The sequence below is a fragment of the Triturus cristatus genome, chromosome 3_1 (assembly GCF_964204655.1).
Source record: "Triturus cristatus chromosome 3_1, aTriCri1.1, whole genome shotgun sequence".
Lineage (NCBI taxonomy): Eukaryota > Metazoa > Chordata > Amphibia > Caudata > Salamandridae > Triturus > Triturus cristatus.
In genome coordinates this window covers 1,046,917,411-1,046,934,579 of record NC_140583.1, presented here as the reverse complement: position 1 = coordinate 1,046,934,579, position 17,169 = coordinate 1,046,917,411, and the positions used below count along the sequence as shown (strand labels likewise).

General features: G+C 50.9%; 1 long non-coding RNA gene across 1 annotated transcript in view; it reads left to right on the top strand.

The window, feature by feature from the left end:
- LOC146861485 (uncharacterized) overlaps positions 1-3,027 on the top strand; it is a 100,572-nt gene extending 97,545 nt beyond the window's left edge. The window contains exon 3 of the long non-coding RNA XR_014978967.1: positions 1,419-3,027. This is a non-coding gene — a long non-coding RNA (uncharacterized LOC146861485). The remainder of the gene's footprint in view (positions 1-1,418) is intronic.
- The last annotated feature ends 14,142 nt before the right edge of the window (positions 3,028-17,169 follow it).

Below are 17,169 nucleotides of genomic sequence, written 5' to 3'. Positions count from 1 at the left end.
AATTGTGTGATGCACCCTCCTCATCTGTTCCACAGGTATGGCCCCTACAGTCTGTTGCTTGTGTCACTAGGGCACTGTGTCCCTGCAGTCAGCTATGCTACAGCTACCGGACAGCATCTGTTCCAGTGACTCTGTTGTGTGTTTCATGGGTGGGTCAATTGTTTACACAATGCCTGAGATCTGACATGTGATCTGTGTGTGCCCTTGAGATGTGTTCCAATTGCTGTTCTGACTCGCCACATGTGGCTGGGGTATTCCAAACAAACCCATGCAGCAGGGGACTCCAATTTTGGGGCCTCAGGAGTATCTATATCAAGTATGTCACACTTGCTTAGCCACCTGACTACAGTCCAGGGCCAAACACTGTTTCATGTAGACCTGGCCTGTCATGGCTCCTCAAGGGCATTTAGAAGCACTCTGTAATCCCACTCCTGTGTATCAAATAACAGGTTGTGCTTAGTGACATGTGCCCTCAGGTGTCTGCGTCTGTGTCATTAGGGTGTGGCTTGTTATTACGTACAACTGGGGTGTCCGTGCTTCAGAGGGTCAGCATGACATCTGAGATGTGACTGTGAGAGACAAGACCTGTGTGACATATAGGTGTGTGATCATCTGACAGCGCACAGTGGTGTATGCAACTGTGTCCTTCATGCAGCTGGGTTACATGCATGGCAGACTGTGATGTGTGAATGTACAGGGAGTTGTGTTTGCAGAGACTCATATGTCTGATTTGCATGATGTGGGGTCTTATCGGTCCTGAATATGTTGTTTGCAGGGGATGGGCAAGTGCGCCAGTCATCTGCAGAGTTAACTTTACCCCTGAGCTAGGTTTGTGAGTCAGTGCATATTGTTGTTGTCTGGATGCCCTGCCCCTGTGACAGGAGAGTGTTGACTGACTTTCAGGGCATCCCAGTGCCATGGCATTTAACTTGCTATGAGTGATCCTGCATTGTGTTCAAGTGTGCACCATGCACCCCATTGTGGCATTGCCCATCAGGTCATGAGAACATCATAATGTGTGTTGCTGGCATGCATCACAAGCATGTGAAATGAGTCTCTGCCCATCCCTTCATCCGGACACCTGTACTGAGTCAGTAGCAAGAGATGTGCTGTGTGTATAGTGACATACTCCTACATGTTCACTTGCATGTCCAAATGAGGTGTGGGTGGTGCATGTCAGCACATTGGGGTGTTAGCATCCAACATGCAACAGACATATGTGTGCAAGTCAAGGAGGGATATGTGTGCCATGGTTGAGGTTGAGAATGACAATTGGCTTATTCTAAACAGTGTTGGCACTTTGAGCTGTGTTTAGCTGAAGATGCCAGGGCTTGCCCTGTGATGTGATGAACTCACTGTGGTGTGTGCAGTCGGTGCAGGTGACTGATGTTGTTCTCTTACTTCCTATTCCTATCCAGATACATCCATGGCCACAGGAGGGGACAGCTCCACGGACCAGGAGGAGCCACAGAGCCTGACAGGGACAGAAGGAGAGGAGTCTGGGGGACCCAGTGGCACGGAGGGCGAGTGGAGCCACACAGAGGAGTGGTCAGCACCATCACATCCAGCTGAGGGCCACAGCAGCTCTGAGGATGACTCCCTTGTGGAGGCGGGTGTCAGCAGCCCCCAAACCTCAGCTAGCGAGGCTGTCCCTGCCACGGCCACCACCACCACCCTCCCATCGGCTCCTATCCCAGAGGTTCCTGTAGGCTCCCGTGTTCGTGAGCATGTCTCCTTTGTGCCAGGCGCTGCACCCCCTGCCCTTGTGTCCCCTGCAGCCCTGAGTGAGGAGTCTGTGGACTTACTCAGATCCATGTAGGGCAGACGTCGATGCTGAAGTTCCTCCATGCACACACAAGTCTGTTGACACAACTGGTGTCGTTCATGGAGGGCATTTCCTCGGGCATGTCTGCCCTACAGAGGACCAATCAGTCCGTGGCCTCCTCCCTGACAGCAGCAGTGTCCCTCCTCCAACAGTCCCACACCCCTCCTACCCCTGCACCACCCATGATTCCTAGCAGCCTATCTGTCCCAAGCACACAAACACCCAAACCAAGGTCTAGACGTGCACACAAGCAAGCGCAGGGGACTGATACCACACTCACAGGGGCTGGTTTGCAGACACACACACAGTCATCCACAACCACTCCGCAGTCCTCCAAGACCTCTCCCTCCCAGCCCCCTTCCATTGCATCACCTGCAACCCCATCTCCCCAGAAGCTCTTCCTCTGTGACCTTGGCCTCTTCCCCACCGCCCCAGTAGATCCTGATTACAAGGGGAAGAGGAAGTCCCCACACACATAGGGGAGTGCCCCTCACACATGGACACCCTCCCCCAGGTGTAGTCAGACTGAGACCCCCACCCGCAAGTCCCCCCGGAGCCGGAAGAGCAAGACCCCCCTGCCACCACGCAGCTCCAAGGCAAAGTCTCCGTCCTCCATCCCCCCGGCCACCACTCCAGAGGTTCGTCCGCCACTCCCTGCCCCGGGTTCCCCCACCCACAGATACACCATCCCCAAAATGCTAAGGCCATACCCCCCTGCCACTTGCTCCTCCACACCTGGTCAGACGGTCAGTGCCACTGATGTGGGGACCGTGTCCCCCCCCTGTCCTGCCGACCTCACCTGCCCCCCATTCTGCTCCCATGGATGTAGGCACTGCAGTGGAGTCCACGACCACCCCGTCTGACTTGGGCACTGCATTGGGGACCCAACCCACTCCATCTGACCTGCCCACTGGAGTTGTGCCGGCACCCACCCCATCTGACTTGTGCCCCACAGTTGTGACAGCACCCACCACTTCAGTCAGCTCCACTGCAGTTGCAAGTGTCTCTCCTGCATCCACCACCTCTTCACTGCCTCCTTCTGCTGCGCCCTGATCCTGTCCCTGCGGTGCCTGGCCTGCCCCCATGTATGCCCCTCCGAGGGGATGACCCCGGTCCTTAGCAGTGCAGGCAAGCAAGGTGTGACAGTTGTCACTCTAGTTCACTCCTTGGCATTTGGACATGGACTGGCCAATGGCCTTTTGTTTGAACGGACGTTTAACTTTTAATATGCTGAATAAAGTTTTTTTCTTTATCCCTGTGAACTTGATTTAGCTGTACATTATGTTGATGATGTTTAACATGCCCTTGCACCTGTAATGCTTGGTTTCCAATGTTGAATACTGATGTGTTGCTGTGAGGTACTCCATGTGGTCCATGAGATATGTATCCTATTGTGGTGGGTATCCATGTCATCCTATGCAGCTACATGGGTGTGTCATGATCAACAATTTGTGGACATCTCTGTGAACATTTCATTTGCATGGTCACATCTGTGGCTTGCACCCATGCACATATGATGTGCTTCCCATTGTCCGATTTGTCAATTTAACAGACTTTGTGCGCTTCACCACTGGACCTACAGGTGTGGGCATCATTGGTATGAGAGCAACTGGGTCCTCTGTGCAACTTGCTGTACATATGTATTGAGTATGTGCAGATGACTTAGGGGAGACTCACGTACCCAGGCTGGTGTGACCAGAGCCTTCATTGTGTGGTAACTGATGGCTGACTGACCAAGTGTTCTGCAGACATGAGTGAGACGTACTGTGAATATGTTTGGCACAGCTGGGCTTCCACAGGAGTTGGGTCCCCTCAAGTAGGTGTGTTGTCCCATGACATAGCCTGGGCCCATGGTGTGTGTTGTATGAGCATGTGTGTGTGTGTCCACATCCCTTTTCATACACAGGCAGTGTTCCCTTGACATGTTCATGTTGTTGATGCTTGCTGAGTGGTACTGTGTTCATCCCACTACTTTGCCATGGCCTACCATATGTGTGGGTGCATGACACACTACTGTTAATTGGTGTATCATCATTGGGATTTGTCAGTTCTGAGTGGTGATGATGTTGTCAGACACAGATGGGACACAGTCAGGGTTCCCCAAGGCACTAGTTTATTTGCAAAATCATGTAGCTGTCCCTAGGTGGTACCTTTCAGTGATTGAGACATTTGTATGTGTGTGTGACTGCTCCCACTTGTCAGGTTCATGGCTGCAATGTTGGCAGGTGTCAACATGTGTGCCTTGTGGTTCTCCTTGGCTTCTGCATTGTCCTGGGACTGTGGCAGGGATTCTGAAGGTTATGTGAGCTTTGAAGTCATGGCCATGTACCGCATACTGTGCAGTATGTCTGTCATTGCCAAGGGTTGTAAACTGTCCTTGTGTGATGTGTCTGTGCACCTTAGTTCCTCCCAACATTCCTGTGTTTGTCATGGGTGCATGTGCAATGTCACCTGTCCATGTGGGTTTCACAGATATACATTGTTGCATTTCAGGGTGTGTGGTGTTGAGGGTGGACTGATGTAAATGTTTGCATGGATGGTCCCCTAGCTCCCGTTTGTCCATGGATGAGGGGCCATGGTGAGTGACTTGTGTTTGTGTATGTATGATGTACGTTTGTGGAACAGGACACGTCTGGGTTTCCCAGTTTGTACGACATCTGCCTTTGTCATCACAGTGGAGGTGTCATGCATGCTTGTGTCACCCCAATGTCTTGTCCCTCGGGGTAGTGCTGTTGTGTGTCAGTCTCTTGCTGTGTTAGTTGGTGTTCATTCAAGCTTGTGTCACATGTGTCTTTTGTGCTCCCTCTCATCTCACAATGCCTGATTGCCCACTAAGGGTGTCCCAATGATGGTTTACTTTTGTATGGCACTGTGTCCACATCTGTGTCACTGCGGTTCAGCCCCCCTCATGTGTTGTGTAGTTGCCTGGGGATACTGTGACACACACACACACACATGCTGTGTCAGATGTGCAGTGTGAGGTTGCCTGTTTGTGTTTGTGCATCTACACCAGTGCATTGGTATTGCTGTTGTGGGCCTTTGTCTGGATGCTGTTTCTGTGATTTTCCCTGCTGTCCCTGTGAGTCATATCACGTCATTGTGCACATTCATCGTGGTTGTTAGGTGCCATTGCTGGCATGGAATGTGGCTTTGTGAGCTGACACCTACAGTCTACACATGTTGTTTTGATTACTGTGTCTATTTTCGAGATGTGTGTATGCTTGGTGATGGTCACTTCTGCTCTTGTGTCATTGTACACTATATGCATTGTCAGCCCCCATGTGTGGTGCTTATCTGCACATGGCCGAGAGTGTGTTGGGTTTTCACAGTACTGTTAGCCTCACGACGTCTCTGTGGGAATGGGACACAACCACTAGTTTCCCCCAGAAGTGTTTAATGTGTTGGGAGCATGCTGTTTGTTATTTGTAAATTGTAAAATTGTAAATTGATACTTGTATAGCGCACTACTCACCCGCAAGAGTCTCAAGGCGCTTGTACGAATACCGCTGTGGAATCCATCCTGGCTTTCCCTGTGAGGCATCCACTCCTGGGCACCCCCAAGGTGGAGGCCAGGCATCCTTAGCGTTGTGGGGGCCGTTGTGGAGATTAAGCAAGCTATTGCCCAGAGTTGCAGAGTGGGACTCCATGATTGGAATAGGCACCGAGGCGAGAATTATCAGGTCCGTGGAATTTTTGAGCCCAAGACCCGCCGAGGCGGGGAATTGAACCCTGGTCCCGGGCTAGACCTCTGCATCAGGGTCTGCCGCTCTAATCATTGAGCCACACTTCTCCAGCTTTGGAGCTTTGACCATGATAACACTTACCTTTTGGTCACTGTGATGAGGGGGGGTTTAGACCCCATCACCACAATGCTCAACATCTGCTGCAGTTTGGAAGCCAACACTTAACTTCTGTTCTACACAGTGAGGGGGTGTTATTTTTACATTGCCCCAGTGCTCTAGTGATGCTTGCCTTGTGTAGGGCACACTCATTTGTTGGTCACACATGTGCTGTTATAATCACTGGTGTGGGCATTTGTCACAGACTACACACTGTTGTCATGATGTTAGGGGGGGATGTATTTTGCTGACATACCTAATGTTGGAGTATGATGGATGTGTGGCGCATCACCCATCCTATGAGTGGGGGTGGCAGGAGTGATGGGCAACATATGCCCCATGGGTGGGGGTGGCAGTAGTGATGGGCAACATAAGCCCTATGGGTGGGGGTGGCAGGGGTGATGGGCAACAGGTCCCCTATGAGTGGGGGTGGCAGTAGTGATGGGAAACATAAGCCCTATGGCTGGGGGTGGCAGTAGTGATGGGCAACAGGTCCCCTATGAGTGGGGGTGGCAGTAGTGATGGGAAACATAAGCCCTATGGCTGGGGGTGGCAGTAGTGACGGGCAACAGGTCCCCTATGAGTGGGGGTGGCAGTAGTGATGGGAAACATAAGCCCTATGGCTGGGGGTGGCAGGGGTGATGGGCAACAAGTCCCCTATGAGTGGGGGTGGCAGGGGTGATGGGCAACAGGTCCCCTATGGGTGGGGGTGGCAGGGGTGATGTGCAACAGGTCCCCTATGGGTGGGGGTGGCAGGGGTGATGGGCAACAGGTCCCCTACGAGTGGGGGTGGCAGTAGTGATGAGCAACAGGTCCCCTATGAGTGGGAGGGGCAGGGGTGATGGGCAACAGGTCCCCTATGAGCGGAGGTGGCAGTAGTGATGGGAAACATAAGCCCTATGGCTGGGGGTGGCAGTAGTGATGGGCATCAGGTCCCCTATGAGTGGGGGTGGCAGTAGTGATGGGCAACCGGTCCCCTATGAGTGGGGGTGGCAGGGGTGATGGCCAACAGGTCCCCTATGGGTGGGGGTGGCAGGGGTGATGAGCAACAGGTCCTCTATGAGTGGGGGTGGCAGGCGTGATGGGCAACATATGCCCCATGGGTGGGGGTGGCAGTAGTGATGGGCAACATAATCCCTATGGGTGGGGTTGGCTGGGGTGATAGGCAAAATAAGCCCTATGGGTGGGGGTGTTAGTGGTGCTGGCCATGCAACCCCTATGGTGGCCTGTAGTTAGTGGCCAGGATGTGGATCCCCTGTGTGTGTGCCATTTTGCGGGTACATGTCGTTTGTTTATGTGGTAGGTGTCTGACTTACCGCCTGCGCCGTTGGCGTCGGTTCCTGAGCCGGTCATAGATGTAGATTACTGGTATGACCTGCGCGATGGGATTCATGATGTGTTTGTGTTGCTCCGTCTCGTACCCGCTGCAAGCTGGTCCGTCTCGTAGCCGTGTATTGAGTTGTGGCGCGAATCGTAGCTGATATGCTTATTTTCCGGATGCTGTGACATCCCGTACGTGGCGACCCGTCCAGCGCGTAGGAAGTACGCATCGTACTTGTCATGCCGGAAACTGCTATGGATACTGCTTCTGGGCGACTCGGTTCAGCGTTAGGAGTTACGGCTCGGACGGAGAATGGAGCTTGAATCACAACCTACGTGTCGGTCGTGTTTTTGGCAGTTATGCGCATCGTACTTCATCTACAGGACGGACCGGCTACGGATACGTGTCGGTCGCACGGTAAGGCTACGGACAGCTCTTGGAGAGCTGTCCGACCCGGTATCGGAATCGACCCCTAAGTGGAGAGTGTAACAGAGACCACTGCAACACTTGTGGAGCAGGGGGAGCACCACTCTTCAGGGGGCCCCTATTCATCCCAAAGCCTAACATATCGGTGAGAAAGAGGGATCGCTGGACCCCCTCACCCCTCTGCAGGGCATATAATTTTGTATTATGCCACTGATTGAGAATTCACACCAAAAAGGGAATGTCTACATTTATGAGCATTAAGAGGAAGGAATGGATTCAGAGTGAGGGCCCCCTCTTACAACTTGTCTTTAAGACTTTTAGAATCAGTAGGAAGGTTCAGTGGGAAGGCCACTGCTTGGAATTGGTCTCTTAGGGCTTGTATGTGAAAAGAAATTAAGGGGTTCAGGTTGAGGAACACTCACTTAGAAGTGGTCAAAGATAGCAAGGGTGGGGGTTCAGAGTGGTGACCCCTGCTTAGAATTGGTCTCTTAGGGCTTGTATGTAAGAAGAAATGAAGGGGTTCAGAGTGAGGAACAGTGGTCTCAGTCAGCAAGGGTGTGGGTTCAGTGTGAAGACCCCTGCTTGGAAATGATCTCTTAGGTCTTGAAAGTCAATGTGAAAGAAGGCATTCAGGGGGGTGAACCCTAGATAAGACTAGCTCCTAAAGGCCTTGGTGGAGGGCAGAACACAACCCAGATGGGACATGTGGTATAGGTGAAGAGAGAGTTCAAAAAACTGAATCTGACGCTCAAAACAGGGTTTGGACTTGGGGGTCGGTCAGGGTGAATGATTACAGTAATCTGCTTCTGGAGAGGTAACATTGCAATGAGGTGATGCCTATAGAGTATGGCCTTATTTCTCCACTCTCCCCAATATGTGCCACAGTAAAACCTATCCTTCAATGCCCCTCGAAGGTTTTAACATCAAAAGCCAAGCTCAAACCTTCAGATGAGCAGAAGTTGGGACAAGGAACAATCACTACGTTAGGAGACTTGGTAATAATGAGCAGGCTCCAACTATCGCCTTAGAATCAATAGACAATGAAGGCGGTGCTCTGGCTGCTGCATAAGATGCTTCAGGACAGCAGAAGCGCACCGGGGCTCACACGGTAGCAGCAACAAACACGTCCTTGTTCCCAATGCCTTCCATGTGGTAGCAGTAGCATGACCTCCAATGGTTCTCCTATGGTAGTTGGAACACAATGTTAATTGTCATTTTCAATTTTTGGAGATGTTCGAGATTTTTAGTGTGCACTGAAGAGAAGCCAGATTCGGAGCGAGGGTACTCTGTTCAACTTCATGGACATTTTTAAGCATTCCTGGTGAAGATAGCAAGTGACAAACCAGCATCTCTGCCGTGAAAACCTCCATTGAAAGGATGGGCTCTTTGAAAGGGGAGAAGGTTGAAACAACTCTACCAGCCCAAGTACTCTTAGCCTCTAATGAGAGACCAGACATCTTATTTCATGAAGTGCCAAATTGCTGCTATGTTTTGTGACCTGGGAAGACTAGTATCCAGACAGATATAGCACATCAATCAGGATGCATACTGAAACCTCCACATGGATTTCTAATACCTACAATAAAAAACACCTGTGTGCGTCTGCATCCATCCTTGTACCTAGAGGCATAAACATGTTAATTTGTGGTTAGCCATCAGAGCACCCTAAAGATGTCCAGTAGTTGTTGTCAATGGCTGCTGGAGTATTTGTAGCATGTTCTTCAGTGTGCATAGTACATGACCTAAGGAGTTTGCAAGGGTGCATTGTTGTCCTCTATATATATTAAAGTGGAGTTGGAGTTGGTTTCTCCTAGCCCACGGTATACAAGGAACGTGAGTATGTTTACATTTCTCTAAGAGTTTTCATTGGCACTGTACATGTGGTTATTTGCTCCCTCCCCTTAACCTGTCCAGGTGACCCTTCTGCACTTGGACCTAGCTTGCAATGAGTAACTTTCACCAGCATGGGCTGCAGCTCTCTCTGCAAGCCCTAGCCGTGGAGCATAGGAAGCTGCCAGGGTCAGCCCAATTATATGGGCTGTGTGAGTTGCCCTGGTTTACTAAACCCAGGGAAACATCAAATACCCACGTTTAATTTATATGTTTGCCCCACTAGCTACTCATACGTGCATTACTCATGCGCAGCTACGTGTACTAGCATGTTTCATCTGTGCACCCTGAGCTGACTGCGTGGCAAATAACAATGTGACCCTCTCTAACTATTAAGGTCTTGTTCGTCTATGTAACCCCTCTTCTCTTCAAGCCTGCTTTAAACGTGACCACTTAGCTCTACAGGAAAGCTTTATCTCCACCCCACACTATCTGCCCAGGTATGTTTTTCCATATAAAACACACAAAGGATGATGTGAGAAATGTTCGAAAGTACTCTAAGCCACTGGCAAATGTTCAGGGTAGCATTCAAACCCATTGCTTTTCACCCACTGCGCCACTCTTGACTGAGGCTCACCTTATTTAAATAATTATTGACCATAGGAATAGTCCATCTCAAGTGCCAAGAGAGGCCCCCTCCAGATGGAAACACAATAAACCCCAGACTCGTTTCAGTCTAGTTAGGCTTCTTCAGTGAGCTATAGCTTGGAATCGTGTGGCACAAGGAGCAAGGGAACTATGTGTGGGCATAGCCTTGGCCACTTAGGATGTTGCATCACACACAAAAAGGGTGATGGTAGAAATACTTGCAAATAGTCTAAACCACTGTCTTATCACTCGGCTAACTTTCCAATCCAGACAGAGTCCTGCCTTATGCAAATCAGTACTGACTCTGCTCCTCATAGGAACCGTCAATCCCAAACAGCCTAGGGAGGCCCCCTCCAGAAGGAAACCAATGCAACATCATACTGGTTTTGAGGTAGCTAAGCCCTGTCATTGAAGTATAGCTTGGATCCTGTGGCACAGCAAGGAAAGAACCCATGGTCGGCATATCCTTGCCAAACATGGGTCTCTTGGAACCCAAGCTATACCTCACTAAGGAGCAGCATCAGTACTGATTTGCATAAGGTGGGTCTCTGTCTTGAGTGGCACAGTAGGTCAAAAAATGGGTTGGAATGCAACCCACAGTGATTGCCTGCGGGTCACACTGTTTTCAAACAATGCTCCCATCACCTTTTTGGTGGTTGGTGCAGTTACCCCCATGTGCCTACTTCACCAAGTGTACTTTACCCATGAGCTACTTAAGTTGTCCCAGTCTGCTTTATATATGTGTGCCAACCTTGTGTGTCAAGTTGCACTTCATCCATATGTGACAATGCAGGTGTGAGGGTTTTCATCAACCCTGTGACCATCATGACCATAGCACTGCAAGTAGGGATTTTCCTTTATCCCTGTCAGTGCGATTTGCCCCATCTCCTGTAATCACTCTGGCTTTGCAGTCATCCCTTCTGCATCCCCCACCCTTCAGATAAGCGGATGACCCCTGCCAGTAACCCCTGTATTTCCTGCAAGTCCTCAGTTTAAGAAGGGATCCAAAGTAGGTGCTTCCCACCAGATGGGCAGGTGCTACCTGTGTGTTCATCCTTCCCATAACCCAAAGGGCCACTGGAATTATGTGATTCCGCTGCTGTGGCGTTTTCTGCATAAATATGGGTTTGCTGCACGTGCCACATAATTCATCATATACTGCATAATCTGCAGATTTTAACCCAAAAAAAATTGTTCTAAAATGGAACAAACATTACTAAAAAGTGATATCGTCTGTCTCTGCCCAGTAGAAATGTCTTTGCATAGATTGACTGATCATCTTTCAGTTGCTTATGGCTGTACTTGGGCGTTACACTGGTATGAAAAAGACGAAATCCTTGCCCAGACTGTGTTACTATTTGTAAAAATGACAAAATAATGAAGTAATTCTATGACAAATTGTACTGCATTACGCCACATAATTTTCCTTTTCTTGCTGCATAACTTATTGAACACTGTGGCATAATTTAGTAAGGCAGCACAAGGGCTAGCTACGCCACTGATTTATCCCTCCCCTGTAACATAACTCCAGTGGCCGCGCATAACACACTTGTTGAGACACGCACTCGTCTACTCTTATGGGAACAGTCCAGCCCGAACTGCCAGGATAGGTCTTCCCTGGACCAAAAAGAAGCATCATGGGACAGGTTTCAGGGTGACACCCCTCCTCAACCAGACTTGTGTGAATCTAGTGGCATAGCGAGCACTGGACCCAGTTCTGGGCATACCCGTCCAACTTAGGGCGGCAAATGTAGAAAGAACAGACGATGAACGGAATGCTGAATTAATCAAACATTCACCCCCAGTCACAGATCTGGGCTTAATCCATAGTTTTTTTGCACACCACGCCATTCCAGTTTAGACCCAGCCATATGCAAATCAGTCTTGACCCTGCTCGCCATGAAAACAATCCATCCCGAACTGCCAGGCCAGATCTTCACTGGACCAGAAACAAGCATCCTGGGACCGGTTTCGGGGTAACATTCCTTGTCAGCCAGGCTAGCTTGCAATCTGGTGGTGTAGCAAGCACCGGACCCAGGTCTGGGCATACCCTTACCACTTAGGGTGACAAATGCAAAAAGCACAGATGATGGACGGAGTGCTGAATTAATCAAACATTCACCCCCAGTCTCAGATCTCGGTTAAATCCAGCATTTTTTTTGCATGCCACGTCATTCCAGTTTAGACCCAGTCATACGCAAATCTGTCTTGAACCTGTTCCCTATGGGAACAGTCCAGCCAGAACTGCCAGCCCAGGTCTTCCCTGGACCAGAAACATGCATCCTAGGGCCAGTAACCTTATCATTAATTCTGAATGTTGGACGCTTGACCAAGAGAACCGCTTTCTCTCCCCCTGCCCCCCAACCACGGCCACTTTCCCCGGTCAGACCCCTCTCACCTCTTTGATCCCTCTAGCAGAGCAAATACCCCTCGTATTGCTGTATTCTCGAGTATGTACCCTAGTTCTTCCCCAACTGCTACCCCCCACAACAACCACCACGGGCAAGATGTCCCCAACTCTACCATCCCCATAGTTCCCTAGTTTTCCAAGACAGTTGCATTTTTCCCACCACAAACACAGACAGTAACTCTTTCCTACTATCTACCAAAAACTGTGTCTACTCTGAAATCCTACTCCGTGTTTTCCATCAGGTAGACATAAATCCTTCATCCGCTCCATCCTGTAACCCTCCTTCCCCTTCCACAGTGTAGTTGTTTCCTACCTGTGCCCTCCCCATGTATTCCCCTATTGACAGATGTCCCCTGCCTGTGCCTCAATCTGTATTCCCCACACTAGGGGAATACAGATGGAGGCTTCTCCCCAGACCCTCTAATATTCCGTCCCGGGTAGGTGCCACTTACTTGCCATCTTCCCCTATTTCACCACGCAATCGCATGGTTTTGCAGGGGGCATGTGTTTATGACCTATCCACAACCGCCATTCATGTAATCTACTTGCACTTATAAGTGTTCCCCATATGTCTGCCTCTTCAAAACCCCAAAGACCCCTTTAGTGTAGTAGGTGCCCCCTATATGTGCCGCTTCCCCTGCATTAATGGCGTCAGAGTCCGTTTGGAGAGGGTGCTCAGGAATGTGCCGGCTGCCTGCTGCGCCCGGCGGTCTCTGGCTCTCCTTCCCGCCCGGACCGTCCCGCCCCAGCCTCCCTCCTCGCCCCGGGCCGCGCGCCGGCCCTTCCCGCGGCCCCCCGCGCCACCGTGGGCCGCAGAGCGGGACATTTAAAGCTTCGGTTAGGGACGAGACATCCTCGTGTATATAAGAGCGGGAGCTCGGCAGAGACTGTAGGGAGCTCAAGAGAGGCGCTGCCTGAGCTCAGTGCTCACGAGCTGCAGGAGGTAGGAGGGGAGACACTGCCCCTTCTCCTCCCTACGCAGACCCCTCCCGGGTGGGCTAGAGACACTGCCCTGAAGAGCTGCAGGGACTCCAGGACAGGTGAGCGGGAGAAAGGCACTGCTCTCGGAAGCTGCAGGAAAACCGGGACAGGTGTGCAGAGTGTACAGCCTCTAAAAGCTGTAGGGACACCAGGACAGGTAAGCAGGCTTCACTGCCCGTAGGAGACGTAGGCAAAGTCCGGGTAAAGGGCTGGTGAGCAAGACACACTGCCCTCATGAGCTGCAGGGATAAGCCCAGCTGAGCAGGAGGCACTCACTGTCCGCGCGCGCTGCATAACCAGTACAGGTGAGCCGGGATACAGTAACTGCCCGCCTATGCTGCAGGTAGAACACATGAACAGGGGTAGGTGAGCAGGAGACACTTTCCTTAGGACCCGTAGAAAGACCCTGGGGCAGTGACAGGTGAGCTGAAACCTGTGCCCCAGAATATGCAGGAAGGCAAGGGCACAGGCAGCTGATGAAATACTGCCCTAGAATATGCGGCGTGTCCTCCTTGGGTAGGTGAGCACGAGACACTATGTATGGGCTGCAGGGACACAGAGACAAGTGGCAGCGAAGAGACAGTGCCCTCGGGGGTTGAAGGGAGACCGGGCAAAAGCACAGGTGAGCATCAGAGGGACCTAGGCACAAAGACAGGTGAGCAGGGGTCCTTACGAGCTACGGGGTGACCAAGGGAAGGTGAGCGGGATGCCGAGAACTCGGGAGCCGGAAAACCCATACTATAATAGGACAGGGGAGCACGAAACACTCCCTTCCAGGGCTGAGGCGAGACCGGGGCGCGGAGGAGGTCATGAAGGGACCGTACCCACAGTGGCTGCAGTGAGGACAAACAGAAGGACGGGAGGTACGAGTACGACCAGGAGCAGCAAAGCACGGGTGCACCAGAGATAGGAGGGCACTCTACAGGACTCGTGAGCTGGCAGTGCACGTGAAAATAAGTATGAGATATTCCTGAGGCAGAGCAGTGAGTGACAGTTCAGACAGGTGAGCAGGTGCACGGGCGCGGTGGCAGGAGTTTAGGACAGGTAAAAATGGATCAGGGCAGGCGTCCGTGAGCAGGAGTTAGGTCAGGTCGTGTGGGCCCGGGCAGGTGGGCCATCACCAGGACAGGTTAATAGGCGTCACAGCAGCCTATTTCAGGACAGAGGAAAAGGAGGTAGAACAAAGGGGCAGTGAGTCTCATACAGCACAGTCGAGCAGGGGACACAGGTCAGATAAGGTGGGACCAGGGCATGTAAACTATAGTCAGGAACCTGCGGCAGGACAGGTAAGGTGGGGTTCAGGGTAGGTGAGCAGGAGGGGGCGACAACAAGAGGCAGGAGTGCAGCCAAGTAACCACAGGCCGGGATCGGTGGGGAGATGTCAGAGCGGAAGTTGGATCAGGCTGGTGGGCGAAGGCCGGCGACCCGGAACAGGAGGTAGGGCAGGTTATGTGGGGTCACAGGAGTAGACAGAAACAGGTGAGCAGGAGGCAGGACAGGTGCGCAGGGGGTGCATCAGATGATAGCACGTGTCAAGTCAGGCGAAGAGAAGTCAGAGCTGGGGACACAAGACAGCAGGTGAGGAGGAATCAAGGGACGGGTGGTAAAGACAAAGGAAGCAAGCGGGACTTGAGACAGACGAGCAGGCAGTCCATATTCACTCCAAAGCTGCATCAACATGAATGTTCCACATATGTAACTGTATCTGACTTTTTACCCTATTTGCTCTTATTGGCATTTCTCAGCATCCCTTCATTGGTTTCCCAAAATGCTATTCTGTGTGGCCTATTTCCAGGGCTGCCACGTGGCCCCATGCCATCAGTGCTGCCTTCATCAAGTCCTTTACTAATCAACTCTGAATTCTGTTTTTTGTAATTTCGCTTTACCAATCACGTATCCTACCTATCCCTGCATGGGATTCTTTTATTATTCTATCGTTTTTTGGGTTGCTAGCTTTCAGGATTCACACCAGTCCTCGTGCCCAGCTCACTTAGTGTCCCTCATACGTTAGATCCCAGGTGCCATGTAAATAATATTTCTAACCTGCCATGATCACCTTTTGGCACCAGCTTACTATCGCCAGAATATTTTCCTTTTAAGTAACATAACATAACATGTGTATATGTAAAGCTCACGTGCACCCGTTGGCATCTTGGCAGTGAATAACAGATGTATATTGTTACCTAACTCAATGGTACTCTTTATATCGACCTCAGATGGATGAAAGGCTGAGTGGCTCGCTGGGATTTGAAACTGTGACCATGAGGTCGAACACAGGCCTCTACAGTGGAAAGATTAGTCCACTGAGCCACAAGACCCGGCTAAGTATGAATTATTAACCTGTTACTCTTCCCATGTAGGTCAGAGGACGATTATCTTTTGCCAGAGCCTTTGTGGACCACGGGTGTTAATTAGGAGTAAAGCAAACACAAGGAGATGATGGACGAAGCACATAAACTTTTCAGACACTCACCCCCCCAGTCACAGATCTTGGTTGAATCCATCACCATTTTTTAGGTCACTTCGCCACCTCAGTTCAGACCCAGATATATGCCAATCAGTCTTGACCCTGTGCCTCATGGGAACAGTCCAGCCCAAACTGCCAAGCCAGGTCTTCCCTGAACCGGAAATAAGCATCCTGGGACTCTGTCCATCATCCCCTTGTGTTTGCCTTGTTCGCCCTTAGTTGGCAGGGTATGCCCAGACGTGAGTCCCTTGAGCCTGGCTGATAAGGGGTGTTACCTTGAAACCGGTCCCAGGATGCTTGTTTCCGGTCCAGGGAGGACCTGGCCTGGCAGTTCAGGCTGGACTGTTCCCATGAGGCACAGGGTCAAGACTGATTTGCATATGGCTGGGTCCAAACTGGGTTGGTGAAGTGAGCTAAAGAATGATGATGGATTCAACCCAGATCTGTGACTGGGGCTGAGTGTCTGAAAAGTTTCAGCACTCCGTCCATCACCCCCTTGTGTTTGCTTTGTTCCCCTAAGTTGGCAGGGTATGCCCAGACATGGGTCCCTTGCTCACTTTGCCACCAGATTCAGACTAGGCTGGCTGATGAGGGGTGTTACCATGAAACCGGTCCCAGGATGCTTGTTTCCGGTCCAGGGAGGACCTGGCCTGGCAGTTCGGGCTGGACTGTTCCCATGAGGCACAGGGTCAAGACTGATTTGCATATGGCTGGGTCCAAACTGGGGTGGCGAAGTGAGCTAAAGAATGATGATGGATTCAACCCAGATCTGTGACTGGTGGTGAGTATCTGAAAAGTTTCAGCACTCCGTCAATCATCCCCTTGTGTTTGTGTTAATTAGGAGTAGCCATAGGTAGCAGCTGTTGTGCCCTGACATGCAGTTTGGAGCACAGTACGCCCCTTTCCACCATTGGGTTCAGCGGCCTGAAGGCAATGGCTAGATCAGAAAGTAGGGTCCGAAAAGCCATGTTTCCTTCCAGTCATTTCCCCTTTTTTCCCTTGCCCCAGGTTCTTAAAGTGGAAGGTGTTCCTAATAGGGTCAGCTCTCGGACGTCATCTGGAATAAAAGTGTGGGTGATATCCTTTCCACTGCCGCTGGTATCTTGGTGAGTGGCGCCATTGATATGTAGTTAATTGGTGGTGTGCTGAGGAGTAAAAGGTTGGACTGGATCATACAGGGACATCCTTCTCTGCACCTCCCTCGTCTGCACCGGAGTTATGTGATCTCCATCCAGCTTCTTCCAGGATCGGTCTGGGAAAGAAAATATACCTAGAGACAAAAATAAAAGTGCCCCACTTTAGTGAGTTATATAGCAAAATAGTGGCCCATGTTTGCAAATCCAGGCAGTTTAGAAATTTTAAAGACACATTGCTGTACAAGTATTTTGCAAGATATGGATGGCTGCATGGATTTCAGCTTCC